This window comes from Triturus cristatus, chromosome 12 (genome assembly GCF_964204655.1).
Source record: "Triturus cristatus chromosome 12, aTriCri1.1, whole genome shotgun sequence".
NCBI lineage: Eukaryota > Metazoa > Chordata > Amphibia > Caudata > Salamandridae > Triturus > Triturus cristatus.
In genome coordinates, this window is record NC_140595.1 from 101,721,751 (window position 1) to 101,733,834 (window position 12,084).

General features: G+C 46.8%; 1 protein-coding gene across 5 annotated transcripts in view; it reads right to left on the minus strand.

Annotated features, from left to right (window-relative positions):
• Nucleotides 1-12,084, minus strand: part of LOC146772741 (proto-oncogene Mas-like) — a 124,105-nt gene that overhangs the window by 76,295 nt on the left and 35,726 nt on the right. Inside the window, exon 1 of one of the 5 annotated variants that reach the window (XR_014972296.1) lies at nt 10,171-10,308. The exons of 3 other annotated variants lie outside the window; for them this stretch is intronic. The gene's annotated coding sequence lies outside the window, so the exon portion shown is untranslated. Of the gene's footprint in view, nt 1-10,170; nt 10,309-12,084 lie in introns of those variants that run through there. One more of the 5 variants, XM_085639017.1, reaches the window with a different exon arrangement.

Sequence of the window (12,084 nt, forward strand, 5' to 3'; positions counted from 1 at the left end):
GTTTTGGTCAAAATTGAGGGCGGCTTGAGCTATGGCTTGCTTTTCTGGGTTTAATCTACATTAAGGGTGGCAACAATATGTGGAATGTCAACAGAGCAGGGTACTGTGTTCACTGATAGGAAATCATATCACACACAGTGCCCTTCAGTATTTACTCTAGTGATATCTCACATTTGGAAAACACCTAGCCTCCCTCACTAATGTGAATGACGCTTAGCCTATGGCCAGTCATAAAACATCTTATCAGTGCAAAGGTTTTCAACCCCTCAGTAAAAATACAATTCGAAAGCTGGCTGTTACTTCCCCTCTAGCAACAAGGCATTTTTTGTGGTCAAATGCTGCAGTCTGGTGCCCTCTTCTGGGCTTCAGTGGTGATACCATAATGCGGCTGCCTAGATTGGGTTAACGCGGCATCGGCACTGGATAATATTATGGGTAGACTTTGCAGCAAAACAATCTAACGGAAAACAGTTGTAAAAGTTACTAGGAAATTTGTTGAGTGATGATCACACTGTCTATGTATTTATTTATCATTTGGCAGGAGAAGAACTGCAGCAATTTAGGAGTTCTGTCAAATTTAGCCGCTGGGAACCACTCAGTGGTCATCAGTCAAGGCCAGCAGGCCATCTGCCAAAGGGCTGGTACTTTCCAAGCATCAGGAGAACCACCCTAAGAGTGGTCTCACAGTGGACAGTTTGTCTGCACCAGTCTGCCATGTGAAGATTATGTGACGTTACAACGCGATCAAAATGATGGTGGAACGTTACATCGCAGTTTTTACAACGCAAGTTGTTACAACGACTTGCGCTGGAGGGCGCTGGACTTAGGAATATTGTGATTTACTATTCCAACTCCAGTCTACATACAGTAGGGAAGGTGTTGGAATAGTAAATCATACTATTCCTAAGGTTAGAGCGCCATTGTATTACCCGCTAAGTAAAGGCTTTGCGATGCAATGCCCGCGTGGTAATGGATGTTTCCCCCATGTGAAGTATGTTGAATGCAGGCAAAGCAAGTTAACAAGGGCTCAAAGACTCAGGGACAAAACCCATTGCACTTCAGGGCCATTGTTGTTTTTTCAGAAATAAATTCTCACTTTGGTGGTTGTCTCCAAACAGAAACAAAGGCTGAGCTGAGCCAAAATCCAATGCACCTTGCTCATGCTTCAGCCGTGCCGAATATGCATCAGCCACTAGGCACATATGTGCACATGGTTCCCGGCCAGAGATGCAGATTGCATAAACTCAGCCCAGCCTGTGGGCTGCCACCAAGTGTATGAATGACCCCATTACTTCTTGTAAACCACTATATGTCACTTCCAAGTTGTTTCAAAGCACACAACTGACTTGACTATATCTGGCCTCTGTGATTTGCTGTGCAGAGGAAAAGTCTCAATGTGATTAACAACAAAAGACTTTCACTGTTAAAATAGCTTCTTTAAGAACTTATACATGATCTTCCCAGATGCAGCCTTCTTGTTACAATATGATCCTCGTTACCAACAAGAAAGCAACTTTTGTGGTTACTGTGCACATGTGGATAAAATAACTAGCATCATAGAAGACTGCATGGGTGGAGCAGGCTTTTTCCCTTACATCGGATGTAGATCACGAGGCTTTAGCCTTGACCAAGCAGTCCATGGGATCCTATGTTATGGTAACATCTGTACAAGGAATTGAGCCTCACCTACTTTTGGAAATGTCCCATCTTCACAAGCCTCTTCTAACTTATTTTAGACTTAGCACCTTCCATCAGCTTCTGTTCCCAAGTGGGGTTTGGCATAAACCATCTAATATGCCTCTGTGTACATGTGATAATGTATCTATTTGTGATACCATGCATGTAGTGCTTATCTGCCCCAGACTTGCTTCTCTCCACCATAAGTATATTAGGCCCCTCCTGTTGCTCATAGATTTTAGAAAGATTAGACCTGCATTTTTATATTTACAGCTTTTATCAACATCCAATCTTTGTTTTTATGTATCCTGGTTTTTGATTGGAGTCTTTAGGGCCAGTCCTTAGTATTTTATCCTAGGTATACTTAAGTCACTGATTTTTCTTATTTAAGCTATTTTAAAATGTGTTTTGTTTTTGCTATGTGTGACTCTTTACTACTTCTATATTTTAATGTTTTTTGATTCACTAATGTGTTGTATACTTATGTATATTGCAAAAAATCGAATAATGTTTTGATGACGATGCACAAGCATCATAGAAAGTGGCATTTGCTCAAACTTTGATCCTAGCAAGATTTTGAAGCTGCAACCTCTAGGCTTCGCGCGACACCAAGCTATCCTACAGATTCTAATCACACTGTGGCACTCAGTCAATGCAATGCCTACATTTGAGATTTCAACCATCTGAAACCCCAAAAAATATCATACTAGACATGACATTACTCATACATGTTGATGCCAACCACAAGACCAACATGCATAAAAGTAGAAACACTGCAGAGACTGGCGTAAGTGAGACTACTGTAAGTAAGACACTACTGTATGCGGGGAACAACCTTTACAACGCGGTTAGTACAACGCGTGCCGTTACATCGCATTCGTTACAACGAACGCGATGTAACCACGCTATGCCATTACAACGCAAGTCTTTACATCTACTTGCGCTAGATGGCGTGCTAACATTACAAATAGTGTAGTTTACTATCCCAACACCTTCCCTACTGTTAAGTGGACTGGAGTTGGAATAGTAAATTACACTTTTCTAATGTTAGCACGCCATCTAGTGCAAGTCAAGGTAAAGACTTGCGTTGTAATGGCATAGCGTGGTTACATCCGTTCGTTGTAACGAATGCGATGTAACGGCACGCGTTGTAAACACTCGCGTTGTAACATCATACATCCCTGTATGCATATGAGATGAAGTCTATACCCTCTCAACAAAAAGCATGGCTACTGGACCTACACAGTGTTATCCCAAGGATTTTTTGAGCCCCAGGCAAAAAATATTTTGGGTTCCCTGTTCATAATTTATTGCCCATTTTCTGCACAATGAAGCCCGAATAATACCAATCAAACTTTCAGACAGCTGCGGCTCGTTCGCAATGGCGGAGGAGTGTCGCCCCACTGATTCAGAGCCAGCAACTTAAAAATAAAACAATATTTTACTATTGTTTTAGTTTTCAGCTGCTGGCTCTGAGCTAGCGCATTTAGGGAGGGGTGGAGCCAGGCCATGAGAGGGGGAGGAGGAATGTCGTGCACTTCTAAGTGCGCATGTCTGTTTAGCAGGCCATCCTAGGCCGGCCAAACAGACATGCGCACGTAGGTTTCTCTAACCCAGCTGTGTTCTACAGCCTGGTTAAAGAAAGGCACAGACTCCCTGTGCCTGAGCGGAGCATAAAACCAGCCCCATCCTCAAGCTGCTCTCAAAGTATGAGAGCAGCGTCTAGATAGGATGGGAAGTCTGTTGTCCCAGGGACAGCCTGGAGCAGCAGAACGGTGGAGCACAGAAGCGCGAGGCGGCCGCAGGAACAGGTATGTTTTTTAAACATTTTTTTAATTTAGCCCCCTTGCTCCCCGTCTGTCGCTTCTGCTGCCCTGCCGCCCCGCCACTCCATAGTGTCCGTAGCCGCAACTGCATTCAGAAACGGGGTTCTCACATAAACAGTTGAAATATGTCTTTCCAGGGCCCTCAAAATCCTTAAGATGCCACCGGGCAAAGCAAGGGAGACAGAAGCTGGCAGACAGACTGACATGTAGAAAGAGAGAGCTGAGCTAAATAAAAAAAAAGGTTTACTTTCCCAAGGCCCTCTTTGAAGGTGAGAGCCCTGGGCAAATGCCCACTTTGCCTATGCTTAAAACGCCTCTGGACCAATGCTGTTCTGCTAGTGCTATGTTTTCCCCATATTTATGGATTTAATGCACTTGCCATATGATCCACCAACAGCTGCTTACCTTCGTTCAACAAAAAATGCGCCCCTGGCTGAAAAACAACAAATGTTACAAAATAAAGTGCTAGAGTGTGGAGAAGCAAACCCTTTCCAAAAGTCAACTTATCACTTTAAGTTGCTGATGACTTCATTGATGACTAATCTGGCACTAATAAGGTGAAACTTTTGCCCAAAGGTATTAATGGCACAGTTGATGAGTGCATCCGTTGTATACCTGACTCTCACATCGATGTTACAATCAAAGTACCATCATTTTCTTTGCAGCTTCTCAATGTCACTCCCTGTTTTTTTTCACTCTTTGCTGAGACTACAGAAATTGACATTAATCTGAATGCAAAGAATCTTTTTGGCAAAGCTGTCTTTTGCACCAACAACTACACATTTTACCTCTATTCGAGCAACTGTAATATAACAACAATTTTAAATTATTATTTGTGTTTTCTGTGAGCTGCTAAGCTGTGGAAAACTAGTGCATGCTGGTGGATACACTTCACAGAGGGTCTTGTCCTCTAAAACCAGCAATGTTTGACTTTGGGGTTTTCATCTAACAACCTAAACAGTTTTAAACATGTTCAAATATCATATTTTCCACCTGCAATATGTTTTACAGGTACCCTCACCCCTATGAAAAGCAATGCCATTTCCAGGATGTTGCCTGTAGAGATGTGACAGTCCCTGCTTCATTTACTAGCCCTCTTTACAACCACTGTAATAGGAATTGAATTGTAGAATCCTCAGGGTCTGCTTGAGAACAGAGCTCCTTTGTACCTGGTGTTTTGGAAATCCTTCAAGAAAACCTACTTTATATAAAGTAATGCAGTGATCCTGTCTCTGCTTGCTTGGCAGCATTCCACCTACTGTGAGCTTTTCAACTTGATTGATTGTCGTTGTTTTTTTTTACCAGATGCTTGTTACTGTAAGGTTGCGGCATGTAATACAAGCAGAACTGTGTGCACCGGAGCGGGATCTACATGACCAGACACAACCTTCCACCGACAGCCACATTTGAAAGAGCAAAACTTATTTTCACTCAAATGGAGTTGAGTGCATATGGAGTAGGCGCATCAGAAACTGGATTCAGGATGGACGAATAGCTTGACAGGTCTTCAATGTGCTCAATCGATGTTTGGATCAATCCAGTATTGGAAATTGATCAAACTGTCTGGTTCATGTCCAGGGTCTTTGACAGTCATCTGGTTGGAAAATATTGGGGAAACGAGTGCATGACTCCCACTTCTTGACTCCAGTGTCATGACTGGCTGATGGTGTGTTAAAAACTTTAAGGGGTTGATTTACTAAGATTTTATGCCGTGTTTGTGTCACAAAAGTGACGCAAATCTGCGTGAAATCTTTTTGTCCAATTTTCTTCCCAGCGCGGCGAATAAAGTGAAAGTAACACAATGCAGTGCGTAGTACTGCTTTGAATTACTTAGCGCCAAGGGGGCGCCATGGGTGGTGCATGGGCATTCTCATGCAACCATTTAAGGTTTCTGACGCTAAACCCAATTTACTAAATAAAGTAGACATGGTTTAGCATCAGAAAGTAGCGCATCCTGTAACCAGGCGCTATGAAGGAGAAATGCTCTTTTCTCCTTTATTTTCTGACTTTGTATGCGTGCTGCATTGTACAACACACTGACAGAGTGGGAAATGTTTAGAATTTGTCTTAGCATAGTATTTTGAAATGGAAGGGTATCCTTTTAGTGCAAAACCTATGCTTGACTCATGTAGATACCCTTGCGCTATGGCGCAAACGTGTCTCCATGGTGCATGGCAGATAATTTCAGCGCCTTGCTAGGGAGAGAGGTAGAAAGTGCCATATTTCAGTATATTTGGTGCTCTCCTGCTCTGTACTTCTCACGCAGCGCAGGCCAACATTTGCAGCTGCTGCACTGCGCTGCATGAGAAATTGGTAAATTGGTTCAACTCAGACGCGCTCATTGCTTGAATCCCTAGAGGGAGGGAGAGTTTGGCGGCAGGTTTCCTGCTCCAAGCTTGCTAGCAATGTGCAACAATCGGCATATTAACCACCAATGTATCAGACTTGGAGACTTTCCGCAATTTCCAATAGGAAATTTAGAGAAACCTTTCATGATATTTATGATGTCACAAATATTAGCATGCACCTCATATAATGATCCAACAGCAAGAAAGTGTAAGAAGCCAAACTCAAACTAAGAGCCTGATTCAGATCTTGGCGGACGGGTTCCTCCGTCACAACAGTGATGGATATCCCGTCCCCCGAATATAAATCCCTTTATATACTATGGGATTTAAATTTTGGCAGAGGGGATATCCGTCACTGTTGTGACGAAGTAACCCATCCACAAAGATCCAAATCAGGCCCTATGTACGGGTAAGGTAACCCAAATATATGTAATTGGGATACTGTGAGACACAAAGGTGTTCAAAGCTCTTAAAGAAATAGTGTGCGTGTGCAGAGTCAGACTGGAACCCAAAACCTGCCCGTGCAGAATGGTTTATCGAGCCCCACAATGCAAAAGGCGAAGACTGGAGCGGGTCATGGTGGGGTGGATGGGTCATGGCGGGGTGGATGGGTCACGGTAGGGTGGATGGATCATGGCGGCGTGGATGAGTCATGGCGGGGTGGATGGGTCATGGCGGAGTGGATGGGTCATGGCGGGGTGGATGGGTCATGGCGGGGTGGATGAGTCATGGCGGGGTGGATTGGTCATGGAGGGGTGGGTCATGGCGGGGTGGATGAGTCATGGCAGGGTGGATGGGTCATGGCGGGGTGGATGGGTCATGGCGGGGTGGATGGGTCATGGCGGCGTGGATGAGTCATGGCGAGTTGGATGGGTCATGGTGGGGTAGCTGAGTCATGGCGGGGTGGATGGGTCGTGGCAGGGTGGATGGGTCATGGTGGGGTGGATGGGTCATGGCGGGGTGGATGAGTCATGGCGGCGTGGATGAGTCATGGCGAGGTGGATGGGTCATGGCAGCGTGGATGAGTCATGGCGAGGTGGATGGGTCATGGTGGGGTAGATGGGTCATGGCGGGTGGATGAGTCATGGAGGGGTGGATCATGGCGGGGGATGAGTCATGGCAGGGTCTATGGGTCGTGGCGGGGTGGATGGGTCATGGCGGGGTGGATGGGTCATGGCGGGGTAGCTGAGTCATGGCGGGGTGGATGGGTCATGGCGGGGTGGATGGGTCATGGAGGGGTGGATGAGTCATGGCGGGTGGATGGGTCATGGCAGGGTGGATGGGTCATGGTGGAGTGGATGGGTCATGGCGCGGTGGATGAGTCATGGAGGGTTGGATCATGGCGGGGTGGATGAGTCATGGCAGGGTGGCTGGGTCATGGCGGGGTGAGTGAGTCATGGCAGGGTGGATGGGTCATGGCGGGGTAAATGGGCCATGGCGGGGTGGCTGAGTCATGGCGGGGTGGATGGGTCATGGCGAGGTGGATGGGTCATGGCGGGGTGGATGAGTCATGGCAGGGTGGATGGGTCATGGTAGGGTGGATGAGCCATGGTGGGGTGGATGGGTCATGGTGGGGTGAGTGGGTCATGGCGGGGTGGATGGGTCATGGCGGGGTGGATGAGTCATGGCGGGTGGATGGGTCATGGCGAGGTGGATGGGTCATGGCGGGGTACATGAGTCATGGCGTGGTGGATGGGTCATGGCAAGGTGGATGGGTCATGGTGGGGTAGATGGGTGTGGCGGGGTGGGTGGGTCCTGGCGGGGTGGATGGGTCATGGTGGGGTGGGTGGGTCATGGCAGGGTGGATGGGTCATCGCAGGGTGGATGGGTCATCGCAGGGTGGATGGGTCATGGCAGCCCATCCTTCTCTCACAGCGGCCCGAGCCTGCAGAACACTGAGAAAATGCCTGTGTGGCAAATTGTCCAGCCAAACCGTGGATGAGCGCCTTCAGAAGGTCTTTGGTCTACAAGAGGATGCTACTTTACTCTCAGGTATATCTGAATATATTTTAATCTCTACACTACTTGACTGCTTTGAGAAAAACATTAAATATGCAAATCGAATTCTCTTTACACGCCCCGTTTACAAGAGATGCTAATTCGCTGGTAATCCTGTAGTAAATAGCATCACATGCCTTTTAACCCCAATTAGATCACAGACCTTAGCTGGTATGTGTGAATACATTTTAATCTCTACACTAGTTGGCTGAGAGCTGCCTTTGATCAAAAGACTAAGGTCCTTTCTCTCATGCTACCATTGCTTTCTATTTACAAGAAGGCCATTGGCAGAGAGACTTTACTCTTTGACAGTTTCATCGGAGAGACATCCATGCGTTAATGCCTCTTGCACCAGCTCGTCAGTTCCTCCACATGGTGTAATGCCAATCCCTCTTTTATAGGGTGCTTAAAATGGCAGCGTTTGACATTTCGTAGTGAAGTCATAATCAGCGTTACTGTTACTCATTTTAATGATACTCAGTTTATTGACCAGGCTTTCTCCTACATCGCAGCCAAGACCTGGAACGAGCTCCCTGTGAACATCAGACGCTCCCCGACCCTGCACATGTTCAGGAAGGACCTCAAGACCTGGCTCTTCGACTGATCCGGAGCCACTCCTCCCCCCCCCCCCCCCCCAGCGCCTTGAGACCCTCACGAGTGAGTAGCGCGCTATATAAACCCCTGATTGATTGATTGAAGGGATGATATTGGTATTTGAAGATTTGCAGCTCATAACAGGTAGAACACTACCAGCTTTAGCAAAGGGGTCCAATCTTAGAGGTACTGAACATATACAGATGTTTACAGTAAAATGGCCAGATACCAGGGGGCGGCAGGCTAGCACTGCAAGTATTTTCAAACTGGCCCTGCCCACACATAAGATAAAGACCTGTGCTCTGACACTACGCTGGTGGCTACTGTTGTGTCACCGGTCACTTGTAATAGTTTATTACATGAGAGTAGCGGCTTTTGTCAGAGCGAGTGTCTACCAAGAAGATGAAAAACAGGCCTTTACAAGACAGGATGGACAAAGTTTGAACACTGCTCACAACTGAGTTTTTATCAATTAATTTTATTTCATGTACTTTTATGATTTACTGTGGCTAAATCGATTCTTTTTTTTTTTTTTAACTGAGATGAAGATGAGTTACAAAGCAATGGTTCCGTAGTGTATGACCCCACCATTTCCAAACAAGTATTAGTTAATGAGTTAATAATGGGGAATAACACGAAGGATGCAGAATTGCTGCACCTCTCTCTCTCTGCTTGTTTATCCCATTTTATTGTGCCATTTAATGAGCACAGATGTCATCTGTTTTTAGTAAACCCCACCCCGACTAAGACATAATAGTTGGGACTGAAGAGGGTTCTTATTTCACCGCACCCAGAGTTTGGCAAATTCAAGGGAATTTGCTATTTGTGAAGATGGCGGATGGTGCCTGATTGGTTGAATTGTGTTCTGCTACTACAGAGTGCCAATAATGCTGCCCCATTTATTTGAAACTTGCAAATTTCTCACCTTGAGAAATGTGAGTACTTTCCAAATATTATTGCAGGTTCCAAGTCAGAGGTCTTCGCAACTTCTCCCTCACACAGCCTGTTCCACGATCCCAATTGGTTTATAATAATGACGAGGCACATTCCCTCAGAACTCGACTGCACTGCTGAGTCAGCGTTCAGCATATTCATTAAATAAAACACCGTGGCAAGCGTGACTGTAAGCATAGGGATGTATACATCAAATATCAGTGTATGCACTTGTACTGGCTTGGGGCCTTACAGACTGTGGGGCAGATTTACAAGCCCCTTGCGCCACTTTTGCGTCACTTTTAACATGGGAAAAGGGACGCAAAGGTGGCGCAAGGGGCTTGTAAATTTGCCCCTGTGTATACAGATTTACCGCATCCCAGCCCACTTACTAGGATCTTGAATTTTTTATGACCATCTGCTACAATAGAGATTTTAAAGTCCCCAAAGAGCCTAGGGTCTTACACAATGTATGCAACTCACCCCTCTTCCTATTTTAATCTCTGAAATCTGACTTTTACTACCTGGCAAATAACACATATTAAACACTGACAACGCATTGCATCGACTGCAGTTGCATGTATATATTTATACAGTGCGTCATATCCCTGACGAGGCGCCAAAGTGCATGCACAAACACGGGGCCCTATTTTGTCTGCAGGTGTTATTTAAACAAACAAAAAAAAAATACTAAGGCTTTAAGTGAAAAGGTGAACACAGAAAGGGTGTCACCGACATTTTGTTACAAAAAAAGGCCGCAGTGGATTGCGGGCTTCAAGGCGCTGAGCACTTACCTCAGTGACGCGAGGGCTGCGTCAGGCACTGGGCAACCGTGAGCACGTGTTGGCTTCTCCGGGCCTGGAAGCCTGCTTCAAGGAGAGCGAAAGGACGGGGTTTTCTCTGTCAGGACTCGTCTGTTTAGGAATGCAGGTGCCGAAGTCAAACCCCGCTTTATAGCCTGCAGCCCCGCCCTCACCTGCCTCTCTCTGCTGGCACGGGGTGAATATCAGCTTTCCACCCTCGCGCCAACATGCTTCCAGTCAAACAAAGATAAGAACAGCGAGGTGTTACCCCTGCAGCTGCACTTTGATACTGTGCAAACAAAGACAGCATTCTACTCTCTCAGGGCCTGTTCTGAAAGCAAGTGAGATCTTATCACTTCGAGATGGATGGAGAAACGCTGCACAGCAGTGGGTATGTGTTGGCGCCATGGGCCTTCATCAGGGCCTCTGGGATTATGCGGCAAGGGAGGACCAATTGATGCAGCTGGGTTGACTAAATTATGTAAAAACAACAATTGATGGACAGAATGCAGAACAATGTCGTACATTCACCCCAGTACAGAGATCTGGGCCTAAATCCATCGTTTTTTTGGTCACCATGCCATTCCAGTTTGAACCCAGCCATATGCAAATCAGTCTTGACCCTGTGCCTCATGGGAACAGTCCAGCCCGAACTGCCAAGCCAGGTCCTCCCTGGACTGGAAACAAGCATCCTAGGACCGGTTTCAGGGTTTCACCCCTCTTCAGCCAGGATAGCTTGATTCCAGTGGCATGGAGAGCACGGGACTCCCTTTTGTACCGCTTTTTTCGCCATAAGTTGGCAGGGTATGCTCAGACGTAAGTCCCTTGCTCACTTTGGCACTGGATTCAAGCAAGCCTGGCTGAAGACGGCTGAAATGCCAGAAACCGGTCCTAGGAAGCTTGTTTCCGGTCCAGGGAAGGCATGGCTTGGCAGTTCGGGCTGGACTGTTCCCATGAGGCACAGGGCCAGACTGATTTGCATATGGCCATGTCTGAACTGGGGTGGCAGAGTGGGCTAAAGAACGGTGATGGATCAAACCCAGATCTGTTGACAGAGTGTGAGTGTTTGATTGGTTCTGATGCTCCGTCCATCACCACCCCCTTTTGTACCGCTTTGTTTGCCATAAGTTGGCAGGGTATGCTCAGACGTGAGTCCCTTGCTCACTTTGCCACTGGATTCAAGCAAGCCTGGCTGAAGACGGCTGAAATGCCAGAAACCGGTCCTAGGAAGCTTGTTTCCGGTCCAGGGAAGGCATGGCTTGGCAGTTCGGGCTGGACTGTTCCCATGAGGCACAGGGTCAGACTGATTTTCATATGGCCATGTCTGAACTGGGGTGGCAGAGTGGGCTAAAGAACGGTGATGGATCAAACCCAGATCTGTTGACTGGGTGTGAGTGTTTGATTGGTTCTGATGCTCCGTCCATCACCACCCTCTTTTGTACCGCTTTGTTTGCCATAAGTTGGCAGGGTATGCTCAGACGTGAGTCCCTTGCTCACTTTGCCACTGGATTCAAGCAAGCCTGGCTGAAGACGGCTGAAATGCCAGAAACCAGTCCTAGGAAGCTTGTTTCCGGTCCAAGGAAGGCATGGCTTGGCAGTTCGGGCTGGACTGTTCCCATGAGGCACAGGGTCAGACTGATTTTCATATGGCCATGTCTGAACTGGGGTGGCAGAGTGGGCTAAAGAACGGTGATGGATCAAACCCAGATCTGTTGACTGGGGGTGAGTGTTTGATTGGTTCTGATGCTCCGTCCATCACCACCCCCTTTTGTACCTCTTTGTTCGCCATAAGTTGGCAGGGTATGCTCAGACGTGAGTCCTTTGCTCACTTTGCCACTGGATTCAAGCAAGCCTGGCTGAAGACGGCTGAAATGCCAGAAACCGGTCCTAGGAAGCTTGTTTCCG